General features: G+C 41.0%; 1 non-coding gene across 1 annotated transcript; it reads right to left on the reverse strand.

Annotated features, from left to right (window-relative positions):
* Positions 1-14,223: 14,223 nt before the first annotated feature.
* On the reverse strand, positions 14,224-14,312 carry TRNAY-GUA (transfer RNA tyrosine (anticodon GUA)). Its single transcript is given in 2 exon segments — positions 14,224-14,259; positions 14,276-14,312. It is a non-coding gene; the product is annotated as a tRNA-Tyr (tRNA).
* Positions 14,313-20,672: the final 6,360 nt, after the last annotated feature.

A 20,672-nucleotide genomic window follows, 5' to 3' on the forward strand; every position in this document is an offset into this window, starting at 1 on the left:
AATTATATTCACACCAAATGAATTGTGTTTAAAGAGTAAGAAGCTTCTTGCTTTTGCTTGCTCTCTAAAATGCTAAAAGATTGAAATAAAAATGCCCTCCTTTCCCTTCCTGCCTTAACAAGTCAGAGTTCAGAAACAGATCATTTAAATACTGCCCCTTCTCATAGAAATCTCCTTAGCAACCTTTCAGAAGAGCTTGTCATGAATTGTAGAATTCTCCCAATCTCCCATTCTCAAAGGCCTGTGTCCTGTCCAGAACAAAGACAGAAAACCTAACAAGCTCACTGAATAGATACTTTAAGTTTTCACAATCTCCTTCTATTCTTTCGCCAGCTCTTTCCCCTTAAGCATTCTGCTCTGTTCCCATCCAAGGTAAAGTTGTACCTAATAACCATGGACACTTTAACAGTGGTGGTCAGCATTAAATACCTACTGGGCATACCATGAAACAAACAAACAAAATCTTAAGCCTCTGAGTTAACATTAAAATGTTTCAATAGTTTCATAAGATAGTCTTACAATAATTTATTAGGGGCTGGAGTGATGCGAGTAGGGCATCTGCCTTGCACAAGGTCAAACTGGGTTTGATCCCGAGCATACCATAAGGTCCACTGAGCACTACTAGCAATAATTCCTGCAGAGCCAGGAGTAACCCCTTAACATCACCAGGTGTGACCCAAAACCTCCAAAGAAAGAAATAACTTAAAGAGTTTGGGGCATAATGTCACTTTCCAACTCTTACATTTTATAAAAACAACTTTCAAATATCAAGAAAAAGTAATAACTGAAAAAAATTGGGGCTGGAGAGATAGTATAGAGGGTAGGGTTCTTGCGTTACATGCAGCTGACCCAGGTTCAATTCTTGACATCTGCCATGAGTAACTACTGAGTGCAGAGTCAGGAGTAAACCCTGAGCACCACCAGGTGTGACCCAAAAATAAAAAATAAAATAAAATAAATTAAACCAAAATTGGAAGTGAAAAAGTAAAACTATCTATATTCACAAAAAAGGAAATCTACTAAAAATACTAAAATTAATAAATGGTTCAGAAGACATAAATCATGAGAAAAATCTATTGAACTTCTAAATATTTATAATAAACAATCTAAAAATAAAATTAAGAAAGCAATTTCATTCCAGACTTCGTGCAAAGCTGAGTCATCTGGGACACCCCAGAGGGAGGAAGGTGAGCTGAGTACCCACTCAAACAGTCCAGGCAGCTGAAAACTTCCACAGTCCACAATCTGAGGCCATGCCCCAGGCTGAACTCCACTGCTTGGGATGAGCCTTCTCCAGAAATTAAACTGTTGAAAAACTCAGGTATGTGGGTTTTGTGACATATCTTCAGGCTTGCAAAGAGTCAGGGATGGGCCACCTCCTCCATCTTCCTGCTCTTCCAGAAGTCCCAACAGTTACACATCCCAAAGTCGTCACCCACTTAAATATTTAACTGCAGCTGTATCTCCCTGTTAAAAATTTGAACTTCCGGGAGCAACATCTCACACTCTACAATGCCAATAAACCAGGACTAGCACACTAAACTGGATGGGATATAATGTAGGAGACAATCAATCTCGATTAACAAAACATAAAAACACAGAAGGCCTTCCCTGTAACATCTTAGTAATATCTTATACAAGGGCTTAATAGCTCCATGGTGAGATACAACAATCTTCACTAACTTTCTTATAAGGAAACATTTTTTGATCATTCTTTTAGCAAATAATTGGTAACAAACACTGTCACTGTCACCCTGTCGTTCATCAATTTTCTCGAGCGGGCCCAGTAACGTCTCCATTGTGACACTTGTTATTGTTTTTGACATATCAAATACGTCACAGGGAGCTTGCCAGGCTCTGCCGTGCGGGCGAGGTCCTCTCGGTAGCTTGCTGGGCTCTCCGAGAGGGGCGGAGGAATCGAACTCAGGTCGGCCATGTTGGCTGCATGCAAGGCAAATGCCCTATCACTGTGTTATCGCTCCAGCCCCAATAACAAACAATATAAAATAAATTATTGCTACTATGGGAGTTGCTATGGGAGCAGGCTTAAGAGTCGACTGGGAAAATTGGAAATAATGGTAGTAGGAAGGTGCAATTGTGGTAGGACTGGTGTTAGAATACTGGATGTCTGTAACAAATCATTATAAACAACTTTGCAAACAATAGTATTTACATAAGATGTAAGGACAAAATCAAATTTAAAAAAATAAATAATTTTTTTTAAAAAAGAAAAGAAAGCAATTCCATAGAAAACACATATTAGAGACTCCTGAACTTCAACTGCAAGAGTTTTTATTTGCCATTCACCTTCAATGGCAAAGGAAACAAAAGAAAAAAAAAAATAACAGATGAGATTACTTCAAGTTATACAGCATTGACACAGCAAAAGATATTAAACTGAAACCAAAAAGACAACCGATTTGGGGATGCAGTGCTGCTATCAGGTCAACCTGTACCTGTGGGACAAATGGATCATCAGCCTGATGGTGCCTTCAGGCTTCTGGGTATACCAAAATTGCCAGTGTGCCTCTGGCCAGACCCCAACAACCTGGGACCAAGTTTTCCGAGAAATTAAATGGCCAAAAGTTGATATGTGGTAGTCATGCCCACAAACCACCTCTGGCTCAGCTATATAAGCTCATTATCAGTCTTGCTTCAGAGACCCATATGTATCCACTTAGAAATTATGAAGATATATAGATATATATACACACACAAAACATAACAGTTAATATTACTATAAAACATTTAAAAATTGGTAAGAAGGAAAAAGTCTTCATCACAAGAAAAAAATTATAAGGTAACTGTTGTTTCCTAGACTTATTTTGGTGTTCACATATACATATACATATGTGTGTGTTTATATAGATATTTAACCATCATCTTGTACATCTGAAACTAATATGATGTAATATCAATAACTTCTATAAAAACATAACACTTTGGGATGGAAATGTAATATCAATAACTTCTATAAAAACATAACACTTTGGGATGGAAAGATAGCATGGGGATTAAGATGCTTGCCTTGCATGCAGCCAACCACAACTTTTTTTAAAAAAATTTTATTAGTGAAACACCATGAGGTACAGTTGTAGACTTACAAATTTTTGTGCTTGGGTTCCAGTCACACAACGATCGAACACCCAGCCCTCCACCAGTGCCCATTCTCCACCACCACCACCAGTCCCAGTATCCCTCCCACCCCCCATCCCCCCATCCCACCCTACCACTGTGGCAGGGCATTCCCCTCCGTTATCTCTCTCCTTTTGAGTGCTGTAGCCAACCACAACTTAACCTCTGGCACCACACAGGGTTCCCTGAGTACCACCAGGAGTGATACCTGAGCATAGGGCCATTAACCCGAGCAACACTAAGTATGGCTCAATGCCTGCCCCCCTCAAAAAAAAAAACAACCTTAGACTTCAAGAACCCTGAATAATTTTCACTTCCATCAGAAGTACAAGGGGATGCATTTTTCCTGTGTCCCCCCAATAATGTATACTATAGAGAACTACATGCCAGAGATACCACTGGACCTCACGCCAGGCTGTCTCATCTGGGGCAACCTGGAGGGGGCCAGGTGAGTTTCCCTCCCCAGCCCAACAAGCCCTGGCAGCTGAAAACCTTCAGAACTCAATGGCTGCCATGCTCATGGTCAAACTCCATAGGCTCAGATGGGCCTCATCCATGAGTGAATCAGCTGAAAAATCTATGTGTGTGGGACTTGTGACCAAAATCTCCAGGTTCACATGGAGTTGGGAATGCAAGACCTCTCGCCATCTCTGTATGTTTCTGGTAGTCTGGCAGTCACGCCCACGGACTGGCTCTGGTGCCATCTAAGATCATTAGTGGCCATGATCCAGAGACTCACAAATAAATCTCTCAGAAGAGAACAACACAGAATGATAGATCAGAGATGACTCCAGACCCCAAAGTCACCATCCAGTTTAAAAAAAAAAATGCAACACTCATACTCTACACCACTGATGTTACCAAGAGTAGCACACCACATATGATGGTGTGTAAAGTAGAAGGCAACCCATCTCAGGAAGAGAAAAAAAAAAGAAAAATGTATATGCGTGTGTGTGTGTGTGTGTGTGTGTGTGTGTGTTCCATAACATTGGGTTGTCCTTGCTCCTCCTGCAGGGAGCTTAGGTTTACTGAGTTACTCCCACAACAGTGCTCCTGAGGCACACCCAATTCCATCAGGCACTAATAATCCTATATTGCTTTTCTCTTTCCTTTATGCCATTTGTATGGTTAATAATGTCCTTTTTGTATATACAGGAAGATAGCTGATGCTACGCTTTTGTAACATGGGAGTTTACTGACTCTGAATAATAATTACTCCTGGGCATTCATCATATATACCTGACTTAAGCCTCAGATGCCCTTATTTCCCAACACCCCCAGGACGGTCCCAGAGAGGGACAAGGATGGGCCCACGGCAAGCTGTAAGCTACCTTGGCATTGAAAAGGGGAAAGCTAAGTGCCATAAGAAGTACAATAAGTTAAGAGCACGGTCATGGAACAAACTCTGTCATGACCCAAAAAGAAGTGACTGAATAAGGACCCTGTTGGCCTGAGGACTGTAGTTTGGGATATATAAAGAGATGTCCCTGGGAAGAGCCAACCTTTAAGCTTAATATATGTCTTACTGTCTTTATACAAAATGATTAGAAATATTAGTAAGAAGTAAGTTTACTATGATTGTTTATATGGATAACTAGCTGAGGAAAGGAGAAAGCATTACACCCAAATGGGATCCCACCCTGGAGCTGATCTCCTAGTAATAAGTGATGAACGCCCAGATGAGATTTTGTCCTTGAGTTAATCTCCTACAAGAACTTCCCCTGGAGGAGGAGCTCTACCATCTGTTTGTTGTTATGATAACGGTCAACCCCACCTATGTGTACCCTCACCCTTCATGATTTCTATATAACTATGCTGTAAGGAGGCAGGAGGAGAGATCTAACTATGCTGGGGAAGAAATAACTACATTGTAAGAGAGAAGCAGGAGAAGGAAGCTATCAGAGAGAAGGAGAGAGAGAAACAAACAGCCCCGATTACCAAATTGGGCCCAGTTTCACTGTTCCCCCATTCCTTCATTCATCTGTCTCCATCCATCAGCCTGGGGAGGCGGTTCTTGGCCACTGAATGCATGCGTCCCTGATGCCCATGCTTTTTGAACTCACATATATGTTTTTATATAAGCACACAAGGCTCAATCTTCAACAACATGCTAGTAATCTCCTATACAAGGGCTTAATGGCTCCAGGGTGAAATACAAGAATCTCCACACACTTTCCTCTAAGGAAAAATATTTGGATCATTTTTAGTAATTTTAGTAATAAAATAAATTATTTTGCATTGCTTGTTATACAAGCAATGGGGGCAGGGTTTGGTGGTCAGGATGGAAACATTCAAAGTGTGGTGGTGGATAGGTGTTACGGCAGTGGGACTGGTGTTGGAACATTAAATGTAACAAAATATTGTGAACAATTCTATAAAAATAAAATAAAATATTTTATTTTTGAAATAAAGGGGGAGAAAAGAATAAAATATTTTAGAAAAATATTTAACAACAGAAGTGCGGGGCTGGAGAGACAGCACAGCAGGTAGGGCGTTTGCCTTGCACGCAGCCGACCCGGGTTCGATTCCCAGCATCCCATATGGTTCCCTGAGCACCGCCAGGAGTAACTCCTGAGTGTAGAGCTAGGAGTAACCCCTGTGCACTGCCAGGTGTGACCCAAAAAGAAAAAAAAATAATTAAAAAAAACAACAGAAGTGCAAACACTTACTGGAAAAAATTAAAGACATAAATTGGAAGATATTCTGTGTTCATAAATTAGAGAACTTAGACCTCTTAAGTGAGAACTTGTGTGGAGGTTCTAGCAGGCAAATGCAGCTACTCAAATGCCCTAGACCAAAGATAGGGTCTTTGATATAAACATTTAAATATAAACGATCTGCCGCTATTCCGGGAAAGACTGTCCTCTTACACCGAGCACACGGCTTTGGGAGGGACATACATGGAGCAAGGAGGAAGAAAGAAGACACCCACCTGCCAGTCAGATCAGCCCAATCAACTCTGGCAGTCACTGGGGAGACAGATGCCATAGTCAGATTGCCCTCACATCCTTAACCCACTGAAATAATATGGCAGTATCAAACCACTCACAAAGTCAAAGCAATCTCTATTACAGTTCCAAATTAGTCTTTTTGTAGAACTGAGTAGCTCTTTCTAAAATTCATTTAGAAATACAAGAGACTCCAAAGAGCCAAAATGATCGTGAAAAAGAACAGTGTTTTATCACACTACCCAACCTTATACATAAGCCAACTAAAAATGGACACAGATTGGGGTAAAGGTAGGGAGCTTGTCTTGCACACAGCCAACCTGTGTTCAATAGCTGGCACTGCTAGAATTAAAATGTCAGATAGGAACTGTTGGCAGAGATGTGGAAATATCAGAACCTTTACACACTATTGTGGAAATGTCAAGTGATGAGTTAGCTGAGCATCTCCTCAAAAATTAAAACAGTTGTCCCAACAATTTCATTCCTATAAATACAACACAATACACCTAGGAGAAAAAAAAAACCTCTATTCATACAAAATCTTGCATAGGAATAAAGGCAGCATTATTATTCATGGTAATGACCAAAAAGTGAAACAACAGAATGTACATCAGTTAATAAGGGGGTAAACAAAAGATAGTATATCCATGCAACTGATTTTTATTCTAAGGGAAAGTCAGCCACTGAAGCAAAACGGTGGGCTAATTTAGAGAGACACAGCAAGAATGAGTTTGTTTATATTTTGATATTTTTACAAAGGCCACTCACAGCTATGAAGAGCTGATGGGCTGGATGGCCTTTAAACCTGATGATGAGGTGCTGCTCAGTGTCAATGCCGGGATCCTACAGTGCCGAAGAGCCGCTAGGGATGATACATCAGAAAGCCACTCAGGACCAGAGACCGAAGGCACGGCCTTGCCTCTGCTACTCATGTGCTCTACCATTTGAGTTATCCTTGGCCCCCAAAAGGAATGTTTTTCAATGTTATACAGCGTTAAAGCAAATACTACCTTTGGCAGTTCCTGGTTACTCAGAAAACACTGGGGATGGGGCATTAGTACAGCGGGTAGGGTCCTTGCCTTGCACGCAGACATCTGGGTTAGATCTCAGCACCCCTTATGGTGCCCAGAGCCCACCTGGAGTGATCCCTGAATGTAGAACCAGGAGGAAACTCCGAGCACCATTAGGAGTAGCCCCTCAAAACAAACCAAAAGTATCAAAAAATAAAAAAATTCAGGTAGTTCAATTTGAGTCAATAGTGAGAACTGAAAAAGTCTAAGATACGCTGATTTATTTCTTGGCTCATTCTCAAGATCTTTGGGTTCCACCACAAGACAGATTAATTCTAGGTCTAATTTCCCAGAAGGTTTAAATATATAGAACAATTCTTGAATTGTTCAGAGCAACTTAGAATCAGGCCACTTCACAAATCACCACAGCACAGAATCCTCTGTTCAACTAACCCGCGGAATTTAAGCGAACCTAAAGTTTCCTGGACTTTATCCCTTAGCCCACTTTGCATCTGGCAGGAATAATTACCTGGCTACAGAATGCTAGCATTTGAAGCATATTACAGGTAAGAAGCATATACAAAACAGAAGAGACACTCACCCATTTTACTGTCCCACTAACTTGGTAGCACAATGCTAATGTCCTTACAGGAAGATAAATGAAGACACACATAGAAGAGTAAAGTGAAGTGATTCTGTCACATCCTGGAGATACCTCTGACCTCTCTATACTGCAGTGTATATCTCTAAAATAACATTTATTCACTTCATAAATGTTGAAAGGCTTAAACGGGTCAGTTCTACAGTATTATTCAACACCTAGTAACTGCTGACATATTTTTAAAATGTGTACAGGAAGGGGAAAATATTCACCCACTTTACATATGAACGTTGTGTGGAAATGAAGCTGGGAGGCAGCTCAGAGGGCAGGGGCGGCTATTTTTTAAGCTAGAAACCAGCGGGAAGGAGTGGTATAAAAAAATAAGGAGAACTAAGTAAAATTAAGTGTAAACATGAATTTTTTGGAAACTCTCTCAAAAAAAAAAAAAAGCCAAAATTTTCCATTTTACAAACCACCTCTACCTACGGTACTGAAAAAAAAGTTAAAAAAAAAGTTAACTTCAATTTATATAATACTTCAACCTATTCCACTTAAAATACAGCGAAGCCACCAAGGGGAACGGCAGGGTTGTTCTAGTTATTCATTTAACCTTCTTTTCTGCTAAAGGGAAAGGGCCTCTGAGCGCTTCATAATTGGTGGTGGTTAATAGAAGACAGGAATGTGATGAAATTGGAAAAGCTGAAAATAGGGGAAAGTCCCAAATAAAATAATAAAAATTCAAAGAGTTTCTGTTTCTGTATTTTTAGGTCCTGAGCAACTTTCTTAAAATATAAGAGTAAAAAACAGAAAAATTATTTAAATGGAGACAGGAGTGAAAGTCAAAACTCCCTCCAAATTGGGGAATCCGTTCTGGTCCTCCAGAGGCAAGCACCCATGAGAGCAGATCAGTCATTAAGATTTAAACCTGGTTGGAGCTCTGAGCCTCTCGGAGAGTGGGAGAAGTTTACAGTAATGTCCTTTTCATGAAGGGAAAAATATAGTCTGGGGTTGCAAGAGATGGGCACAGCAGGGAGGCATGGGGGACATTGGGAGATCATGCAACTTGAATATCCAACGTAGTTGTCAAAACATGAAAAATTTTAAATAAAAAGATCATTTATTCAAGTAAATAGCTTTTTTAAAAAATGGGCTAAGAAAGGGGAAAAGTACCCACTATGATATACAAACATGCACGTCTTTTTTTTTTAATTGTTTCTACATCATGAAAAATACTAGCAGAATCAAGTACATTAAAAAAAATTTTTTTTTCCAGTGAAAAAGTCAGACTTCAAAGAAACATTCAGCTAATTCTGAGGTTCAAGATGATATAAAATGCCTATGAATGCCAAATGCCTATGTATGATCTCCCTGTTTTATCTAACCTCCTAATTTTATATTATTATGACTATCATCAAAGCATTTAAAAGGGTATTTAAGTAATAAGATCTATTAAACTAAAAGGCAATCATTTAAAGTTATGTGGTCATGTTAGTGCTGGTCTTTTTTTGGTTTTGTTTTTGTTTTTGTTTTTGCGGTCACACCTGGTGATGCTCAGGGGTTACTCCTAGCTCTGCACTCAAGAATTACTCCTGGTGGTGCTCGGGTGCATCTATATGGGATTCTGGGAACTGAATCCGTGTCAGCTGTGTGTCAGCTACGTGCTTATACTACAGCTCCAGCCCCAGTGCTGTTGTTTTTTTGTTTGTTTTAATGCTTTCACTATTCCTTTTGCCCAGAATCAAGGCGGAGACCCTCTTCCGGCATGGAAGGAAGCCACTTGTGGCATGTGTCAGCCAAGGTGTGGGGGCTGGAAGAAAAGTTTTCCCCAAAGTCTGGCCATTTCTCTCCTTCCCTGACACAGGTAGAAAACTGAAAACTTTTTTTTTTTAAGTCCAAGTTCTTTTGGCTCCCCCAACTTTCATTGTCATGGAAAAATGCCAAACCAGGTTCCAGTCAGTACACAGACCCACCTCAGACAGCCAAGGCTACAGAGGGTCACAGAGGTCACTGCCTGCTGCTTTGCTGTCCTTCTGAGAAGCCTTCATGGGCTTTCCTGGTTCTCTCCTCTTCCTCTGGGTATAGGAGAGAAACAAACCAACTTTTGGCAGGGAAGGGCCACTAACCTGTAACTGTTGTGTTGTCTGGGGTACTGCTGATCAGACTATGTTGCGAGATAAGGGATCCTATTTTTCCCCAGCGGACCCCTGAGGCTCTAAACAGATCTTGATCTCTGCTTGAGAACTTCCCAGGAAACCCTATGCCTCCAACTAAGAATAACATGTTATATACTTTAAGCAATACTCTGTGGCAAAGATTCAACATTCACAACCCATTTTTGGATGAGGATCTGAGACCATGATTAAGAAAGAAAGGGTGGTACCGGGAATCAGAGCTCAGACATTCCTTCCCATAGAAACCCGACCAATCCTTGACTCCAAAGTCAAGGACAGTTGGATTTACTTATCTTACTCTCCCCTCCACCCCAAAGGCTGAACAATAGGGAAAGTTCTTCATTCTGTAGACAAGGTGAGGTGTGCCAGAGACAAGAAAGAGTTCTAGGAAGGAATTCATTGTTTCGGAGCCCAGAGGTCTGCAACCCAACCATCATCCCTCATCTTTTTCCTGTAAAAACTCCTTGGAACCACACAAGGAAGATGATTTTTTGAGGACTAAAGTCCACCATACTCTCAAATTCCTAATACCTGAAACAACTTTTTTTTTCACATTAACTCTTGTCTCAAGAATTAAGCCTTCAAGGGAAAAGCATCCAAACTTGGGTTCGGTAACAGTCTCACCCCAAACACAAATTCACGTTACCTCCTGTCAACAGCACCCACTCCCAGCCAGAAAGGCCCAAGTTTGCATTATGACCCAGAATAATCCCTTCAACATGACGAGCTCACCCAGGATTCTTACCACCTTACCATTTACACAGCTGAGGAGCTAGACAAGTTTTTTTCTTACACAGGGATTTTCTTAGAGTCTACCAAAAAAAAAAAATCATTCAAGTGCAATTCTAGTGCAAGAGACTCAAGCATAAAGTGCAAGCAATCTCACCTTCCTGACCCTGTATTGTCTCACACCAAGAAATGACCGGCTCTGCTCACTTTCAGAAAGTCTGGCTTGACTCTGTACGTTAAAGCTTCTTGATCTACCACTGGACTTGGGTTTCATCCAGGCCCGCCCTCAAGGTATTCTTCTCAGGAAGAAGCGCCTCTCCTTGCCAGTCCTAGCCTCAGTTTCTCTTTTTGGCTGAGGGCGCTTTTACACTCTAAAAATATTAAGTTCAAGGAGCTTTTGTTTGTGAACTTATAATCTACAAGTTTTCACTCTATTCAAACTTGAAAAAAGTTTTTAATTGAGGTATTTAAATTAAATGGAATCATTTAAAATAATGGTGGGCCAGAGATATGACTAAGTGGAGTCAGGATGCAGGCCTCCCATGGGAAAGACCTTAAATTTAACCTCTTGAACCACAAAGTACAATTTAAAAATAAGTAATAACATTAATACAGACAACATTTTTAGAAAAAAAATTAATAGAAATAGTGGTATTGTTTTGCACGTTTGCAAAACTCACAAAGGCCAGATTTAATAAGAAGCCGGGCAGAGTGCCTCTTGGCTTCGGCAGTCTGGTATAACAAGCACAAACCCGCAGGCCTCTGCAACCCCACTGTACACTCTGGAGCAGAGAAGGCAAAGGCAGCAGTGTCTTGGTATTACTTCAATATTAGTTTATCCTTGGAGCCAGGGCGATAGTACAGCAGATAAGGCACTTACCTTACACACAGCTGGCCCAGGTTCAATCCCTGAGATAACTTATGGTCCCCCAAAGCCCTGCCAAGGGTGATTCCTGGAGCAGAGCCAGGAGTAACCCCTGATCTTCACCAGGAATGACCCCAAAACAAATAAACAAAAAATTAGTTTGCCCTTCAATGGGTCTCAGGGAACTCTCCAGACCCTCCCACCGCCCTTTGCTGAAACTAGCCCAAAAGAAACTACGATTTTGGGTCAGGGAGATGACTCAAAGGACTGGTGTACATGCATGGCCTGTGGGTAGCCTGGGCTTGATCCCTGCTCTGCAGGGTCCCTCAAGCCCTGCTGGAGGTGGGCCCCGGCCCCCTTAGCCCCTTCGGCCCTAGTATTAAGAGTTTGAATTCAAAATTAAAACTATGTCTCTATCTTTCCCTCTCTTCTGTTTTGTTCTGAGAGCACACCCAGTGATGCTCAGGGGTTATACCTGACTGTGCACTTAGGAATTACTCCCGGCAGTGCTCAGGATCATAGGGATGCCAGGGATCAAATCTGGGGTTGTGGCATACAAGGCAATGCCCTGCCCACTGTACTATCACTCTGGCCCTGCTCTCTTTCTCTTTCTCTCTCACTCTCTCCTTCTTTCTCTCCCTCAATGCATTAATAAAACTATTTTACTATTTGTCTTCTTCTGAAGTTCCTTGCTGTGAGATAGGGACAAAGCTAAATATATATATACATATACACATATATATTTTTTCCACAAAGAGATTAACCTCAGCTCAGCCTGAGAACCACAGGCCCTGAAAACTCAAGTGTTAGGGACCAGCTTCCACGCCATGTAGACCAAGTGGGTCTCAGCTGCTCGGCAGGGCTTCAGGATCTGAGCAGTACAGGAGTCCCAGCAAACTTACCCCAGACCTGACACCAGCCTCCCCCCAACAGTCCACACTCACTGCACCAAGCAACACCATCAAAGTCACCCAGGAATCAGGTAGCACTCTTAACGTATCTATCTGCCCCTTTCCATTCTGTGTACCTCCTTGCCTTGCACCAACATTATTTTTGGCCAGCCAGTCAGCCAGGAATAATTGAACCACTGGGGAATGACAACATTTTAGTGAGCCAGTCGGGAGTAAGAGTGAAGTAATCTCACCCAACAACAAACCAATGATGATTTCATGGCAATATAATTTAATAAGACAGAGTGAAATTTAAAATTATATCCTGTGAGAAAAATCTTCATATTTCATTATCTGGAAGCAGATGAGTGCTGACTGCATATAAAACATTTGCAAAAGCATAACTATAAAAACCATGTTACCTCAATAATAATTTTAAAACTTTTAAAAAATTATACATACATTATCTTTAATATTTCACAACCCATAAGTTTAATAGGGACTATAATTGGCCTTTTATATATTAAAAATTCTAACTTCTGGGAGAAAATATCACTCACTCAAAATTGTGCAGTCAGAAAAGTATGCCACAGAAGCCACAGAAAAAAACTTATAATCTAAAAACCCAATCAAATTCCACTTCTTTATATTAAAGAGTACATTAAAAATTCTCACAATATAAAAATGAGTCACTGACTATTTTTAAAGCTTTGAAAAACTTTAACTCGCCTATCAAAATTGAATAGAAACTACAAAAGTGAATTTTACAACTTCTAAATGCAAAAGCAAATTTTTTGCTTATCATGTAATTTTGAACTTAAAGAAGCTTATATTTCACTTAAAATAGATTAAAATTTACTGAAACCAACAAAAATATGCAAACATAATACAGAAGTTAAAATAATTATTTTATGTGGGTATGGCAGATAATAACATAATAAATAAAAGACCACACAGACATAACTCAGGGAAGCAGTCCTCAGAATTCAGAGATAATACCACTAAATTCTTAGAAGGAGCACAGAGAAATTTGTGGAGAATCCTTAAATTTTACAATCAGAATTTTACATAAGTTATTTAATTTTTTGCACAAATAAACAACATATAATTCATTTTTAACTTTCCTAAAAAAACTATTTCCAAATCCCTAATTTTTTTTGAAACCAAGTTAGCTCCAAGAAGTCCTTACATTTAAATGACTTATTATAACACACTGGATTTTTAAATATGAACATAAATTATTCTTTATTAGGAACACCGACTCCTAGTTAACTTAAATTCACATATAATAACACAAAAAGAAAGCTACGGAGAGTATCTCGCCCACACGGCAAAGCCTGGCAAGCTACCCATGACGTATTCAATATGCCAAAAACAGTAACAAGTAAACTGTGATGAAGGTAATTTTTTATAACAATATGGACACTTTTTTCATGTATAGGGGTATTCATGAAAGATTTAGACCTGCTTTGAATACATACTTAAAGAAGATCAAGAACTTTAAATAAGATAGTTTATTGCTCAAACTAGTTTTAACAGAATATAAAACTGGTTTATTAAGAAATATTTGAATATTTCTCTTACCTCTGTTTCTGTACAATGTGAATATCCCATTTTACCTGTAATAAAAATTCAAAAAGTTACTTTTAAAGAATTCTGACTTATTAATTTTAAAGTATAGTGGTTAAGGTGCTTGTCTTGTACATAGCTGACTCTGGTTTGATCCCCAGCATCCCATATGGTCTCCTAAGCCCCACCATAATGATCCCGGAGCCCCCAGTGGATGTGGCCTAAAACCAAATAACATGATCATTTCAATGAAAGGAGCAATGCTTCATATTTATTTTCCCTAATATATTTCTTTTTGTACGAAGTCCTTCGAGCCGGAATCGAACCAGCGACCTAAGGATTGCCACGGCTCCACCACTACAGTCCTCCGCTCTACCAACTGAGCTATCGAAGGGCTGGAGCGATAGCAAGCGGGTAGGGCATTCGCCTTACAAGCGGCCAACATGGCCGACCCGAGTTCGATTCCTCCGCCCCTCTCGGAGAGTCCGGCAAGCTACCGAGAGTATTCGATATGCCAGACACAGTAACAACAAAGTCTCCAATGGAGACGTTACTGGGCCCGCTCGAGCAAATTGACGATCAACGGGAGGGCCTTTACCTTTTTTTTACCTATTTCTTTTTAACATATAAGTAGGTAAAATCATGTAACTGATTTAATAATTTTCACAACATCGGATCACCTAAAGAATAACTGAGCTGAACAATTTTTTTGGGGGGGTGGGGTGGGGCGTCACACCTGGCAATGCACAGGAATTACTTCTGGCTCTACGCTCAGGAATTACTCCTGGTGGTGCTTAGGGGACCATATGGGATGCTGGCAATTGAACCCAGGTTGACCACATGCAAAGCAAATGCCCTACCCGCTGTGCTATCGCTCCAGCCTCTGAACAATTCTTTTTTTTTTTTTTGTAGGAGTACTGCTATTTATTCAGCCACTGATTAGCTGATTGAATTGTGCATGAACTCCACCTTACTTTTTTTTTCTTTTTCCATTTTTTATAATTTTATTTATTGAATCACCGTGAGAGCAGTTACAAAGCTTTTGGGTCTAAGTCTCAGTCATACAATGAAACACCCATACCTTCACCAGTGCCCATTCTCCACCACCAAAAATCTCAGTATACCCCCATCCCACACCCTCCCCCTGCCTGTGGGGCAGATGATTTCTACATTACTCTCTCTCTACTTTGATCACATTCACTATTTCGACACCAGACCCACCATTATTTAAGATTTTACCCCAACACTCAGATCTGCTGAAAAGGCAACAATAGACAATTTGTGTTCTATTGCTGGTTATGAATAACATATGATGTCGTGTGGCTGCAGTAGGGCCATGTGGTTTTGAAGTTCTGAAATTTTAACACTTAAATCTGGAGGGATTTCTGCCAAAAGTCACTGGGTTTAGAGATCTGCTCCTGAGTCTCTGGGATCATGGCCGTTGAGCAGCTTGATGAGGAGCCAGAGAGGCCATTTGTGGGCGATGACTTGGGGTCTCATTGGGGTGGGGAAGACAAGCCCGGCTCCACCTCCCCCCCCATCCCGTGAGACCCAACAAGTTTCGTCACTGCGGGCCCAAGCCTGACTGTCCAATGGCCTCTGGAGGATGACAGCCACCAAGTCGCCAAGAGGGAGCAGGCGGAGGGACAGCACCCATTCCCCCCTGGGGTGGCCCGGTGACAGTAACCTACTGCGGGGTCCGGACACATTTCTGACAAAAGCCGCTGGGTTTTGACATTTGTTTCTGAGTCTCTGGGATCAAGGCCGTTGAGCAGCTTGATGAGGAGCCAGAGAGGCCATTTGTGGGCGATGACTTGGGGTCTCGTTAGGGTGGGGAGGACAGGCCCGGCTCCACCTCCCCCCCCATCCCGTGAGACCCAACAAGTTTCGTCACTGCGGGCCCAAGCCTGACTGTCCAATGGCCTCTGCAGGATGACAGCCACCAAGTCGCCAAGAGGGAGCAGGCGGAGGGACAACACCCTTTCCTCCCTGGGGAGGCCCGGCGACAGTAACGTACTGTGGAGTCCAGATGCATTTCTGCCAAACGCCTCTGGGTTTTGAGATTTGTTTCTGAGTCTCTGGGATCATGGCCGTTAAGCAGCTTGATCAGGAGCCAGAGACAGCCTCTGAACAATTCTTAACTGTACCAATATTGTTTCTTTAACACCAATACATAGTACCAAAGACTGTATATGTACAATGATATATATCTGTCAATTGGGGTGATTAAAATGTACTTCTTCAATTAAAAGGCTATTTTATTTTGTTCTGTTTTGGGGGATACACCTGGCGTTGCTCAGAGTTTACTCCTGGCTTTGTGCTCAAGGATCAGTACTGGTGGGGCTCAGGGGACCATATGGAATGCCAGGGATTTAATCCATGTTGGCCGCATACAAGTGCCCTACCAGCTGTACTATCTCTTGAGTCCCTTAGAAAGCTATTTGGAAGGAGAATCATTTATTACGTTGCTTTTACTTAAAGAAAAAAAAAGGTTTTCTAATGGATACTAAAACATTCAGTGTCCCCATTGATACTTCTGAAGATTCACTGTTCATTAAGTTCCGATATACATTTACTGTTCTTTCTCTCCAACACTATCCTCTCTTTCCTCTCCCCAGTCTACTATCCCCCCACCTAGACTACAATGATATTCTACTAGTCTGCGATTTTGTTGTTGTACTTTATGGGCCACACCGGGCAGTGCTCGGGGGACCATATACGGGCACTGAACCTGGAAGAGCTGTGTGCAATACAACTACCTTAATCCCTGTACTCTCTCTCTCCATTCAGTCCGTAATGTTCTTTAAGCTTAGTTAGGATGTATATGTCTTAGAGTTTGTGGTGATACCACCCCGTCTTGCCTCCAATCTTTTAAAATCAAAAATAAAGCTAAAACCCACAATTTCTTAGGGCCTAATGCCAATGTAAAATATCACGAAGATAAGAAAACTGGAGCTGGAGCGATAGCACAGCGGGTAGGGCGTTCGCCTTACAAGCGGCCAACATGGCCGACCCGAGTTCGATTCCTCCACCCCTCTCGGAGAGCCCGCAAGCTACCGAGAGTATCTCGCCCGCACGGCAGAGCCTGGCAAGCTCCCCGCGACGTATTCGATATGCCAGACACAGTAACAACAAAGTCTCCAATGGAGACGTTACTGGGCCTGCTCGAGCAAATCGATGATCAACGAGAGGGCCTTTACCTTTACCTTTTAAGAAAACAAGGTTTTGTGAGCTATAAATTATTTACAAGAGCTAACTTACAGTTACGTAAAATGTTTAATATACAAGCACTTAATAAATTATTTGTATATTAGTATATAATATGTTTATATTACATATTAACATGTATGACTGTTCAGACCATAATGCCTTTAGTAGATCATTGATCACCTCAACAGAAATGGTAAGTGATTTAACTTGGGAAAAGTACCAGGGATAGGAACAACTTAAAAAAAAAAAAGGTAACAGACTACTATTCAGCAAACATTTATAAGTGCCTACTCAAGATAGAAGAACAATGGTTAGGAAGAAGGAAAGATGGAGGGAGGGGAGAGGGTAGGAGCACAGGAAGGTGGGGGGAAGGGAAAACTGTATCAAGAAAAACGATAAGAGTGAGCTCTTTAGGAGTACAAAGGTGTACATTTTCAGTAGGCTTCCAGATTCTTGCATTTTGCCTTTGGGTCACACCCAGCAGAGACAGGCTCCCAGCTCAGGGATTGTGGGTCTCTTCCAGATGTGCTCTGGGAAGCACACAAGTGCTGGAGATCCAACCCAGGGCCCCTGAGGACAAAGCATGCCCTCAGTCTGATGAGCTGTCTTCCCAGTCTCAGTAGGCAATATTCTTAAGGTAAAGATAATTAGAAAGAAATCTAAAATTTTATGTAACTTTTTGTGTTGGCAGCAGGGTCACAAAAAAATTGAAAACTGCTGCATGGACAATAGTGTTGGGCAAATGAGTATATAGACTCACGTTGCTGGGGGCTCATCATTTCCACGATGGGAAGAATACAAAAACATTATTTATAGAAAGAAGAGAGTCCATGGTGAACATCCAGATCTAGAAAGAGAGCTTAGGCAACTTCGAAGACAACAAACACTTCTTAGTTCTGCTCACCAAAAGAGGGAGACAAGGTATACCCTATTTTGCAAATATTTTGGGGAAAATTGGCTGACTCTAGTTCTACGTAAACAGGACTTGCTAACAGAGTGAGTTCAGGAAGAAGGAAAGAATGACATCCTGAACATACCATGTTTTCAAGAATAGTAGTCTCAAAGACTTTGCCACTGAGCCAGGGAGGACACACACAGGGGGTGTGGAGTATTCTCTGCATGGGCAGAGAATTCCAAACACCCCAACCTCAACCCCAGCATCAGTGGGTCACCACATCTGCAGCCCGGCTTAGGTGAGTATTGCCAAGAATGAACTTTGGCAATAAGTCCCCTGAACACTGCTTGGTATTCTCCTAAGCCTCTACAAAAAAAAAAATAATAATAAGACAAAACTGGATAGCAGTATTAATTTTTAGAACTTGCAGGCTATGAGCAGTTTTTATATTAGTACCAGAAAAGCAAAACAAACAACTATCACTTTCAACTGTTAGGACGCAGACAATTAGGAGCTAGAATATGACTCAATAGTTAAAGCTCCCACCTTGCACGCATGAGGCTGTGAATTTATCCCCATGCTTGCACTCAACCTGATCCTAGCAGGAATCTAGCAATCAGGTAATTCTGCAGTCAAATCTCATCTGTATTTCTACAATTTCATGGCTCGTGTGACACTGCATCATAGCATGGCATTTGATGATCAACATATACTTTAGTTTGCTTTTTCTGAACAACAGTTAGGACACTGAAGCTACATAATCAACAAAATTGTTTCTTTCTCTGACCAGTACATTTTTCTTGAATAAAAATGTATTCTTTTCCAGGATTTTCTTTCTCTTTTGGTGGGGAAGTCTCAGGGGAAGCACTGAAGGGTCACTTCTGATGATTCTCAACCAACCAGGCTGAGGACCTGTGAGCACAGTGCTCCTCAGATCCTGAGGTGCTGATAGAAGGGGGGGAGGGGCTTCCCCTTCCCCCAGTGGTTCTTAGGTGCCACCAGGGCCACACTTGGCGATACTCAGGGAAGCCATGTGGTGCAGAGGTCAACCTGGCTTCATGCACTAACTCCTATACATCTCCCCAGCCCCAGAATGGTTTTTCTTTTTTTAAGGAAAAATACATTTAGGTTCCTGCTGATAATTTTCAGCATGTTCTTTAATAAAAAGAAGTTAGATTCTTATCACTGATTATCAGTTCTCCCTGTGCACCACAAACTTCCTTTTTGCTTGTGCACCTCCCAATTTCTTTAAAGCAGTACTGCATTATAACATTATGTAAGTCTCAGGTGTGCCTCTTTATTTGAAAACACATTAGCTCACCAATGAAAGGCCAATGCTACCCCCTCCCCTCCCCTTTGTTCTGATTTATACACCCCTTCTCCCTTTCCTCCTATAAACACTAATTGGTCTTCTATTATATTTTAGTTAGTTCATCTGTTTTCTCACTATATCACAAAGGTCAGTGAAGTCATATGTGGCTGTATCGCTCCATTTTTAATGAAAAAAAATGCTCTGCAAGTTGATGAAATAAATAAATAAGGGATGCCTTTATTTTGGTTGTTAATTATCAAATCATTATCCTCTGTGTTATATAAATACAAAAGTTCAATATTTAAGAAGAATTTAAACACAAGAAAACTGGTTGGTTCAATAATAATCCTGGGTTTCAACACATGGGTGAGCAGGCACACACACACACACACACACACACACACACACACACACAAAGTGGTAAACTTGCTGGGGCCATAGAAACAGCTCAATGGCCTAGAGCATGTTTTGCATGCAGAATGCCCAGGGTTTTAATCCCTGGCACTACATATGGTCTCGAGCACCACTCTATGAGTGACCCTAAAACATTGACCACAACACTATGAGTGACCTCAAACAGGCCTGAGCACTGAGTGTGGCAAAAGAAAGAAGAAAATTAGTATATTTGCTAACCAAAGATTATATGTCTCATCAAATTTCTCTTTTTTTAGTCTGGTTGTCAGGAGAACTTAAATAAAAATTAATGTGCCATTGCTGTAATAGTGCTTGTGCTAATGTATTTTCCTCTTCAGAGTTATTAAGTTTAAGCAACAGTCTATTTAAATAAGCTTTTCTCTTAGATGCCTCTGTAATGCCATGTAGTACATATTCAAGAACAAGCCTTAAGAGCTAGACAATCTGGGGTTCAGGTTCATCACTTACTAATCTAAGATAGCATACTTCCAGTTTTCTGCTTTCTCATCTACAAAAAGGTCAATAATATCTACTTCATGAGGTTATAAAAAATAAAGGGAAAATTTTAAGGGTTCTTAGAGTAAGGTGCCTTCATTCGGAGCTCAGAATCTGGATACAGGTATGTGAAAACAAACTCCTAGTAATACTGACATAGCAAAATAACAGAAAATTTTATTACTCTTCAAAATTTTTATGATAAATTATTCAACATGGATATAAAATAAAATTTCTTGTTGACTGGAATTATAACCATAAATCTATGAAATTTTAAAACTTTAACATTTTAAAAGTATATAGGAACTTGGGCTGGAGCGATAGCACAGCGGTAGGGCATTTGCCTAGCACGCAGCCAACATGGCCGACCCGAGTTCGATTCCTCCGCCCCTCTCGGAGAGCCCAGCAAGCTACCGAGAGTATTCGAT

Source organism: Sorex fumeus, unplaced genomic scaffold (genome assembly GCF_029834395.1).
Source record: "Sorex fumeus unplaced genomic scaffold, SorFum_2.1 ptg000063l, whole genome shotgun sequence".
NCBI lineage: Eukaryota > Metazoa > Chordata > Mammalia > Eulipotyphla > Soricidae > Sorex > Sorex fumeus.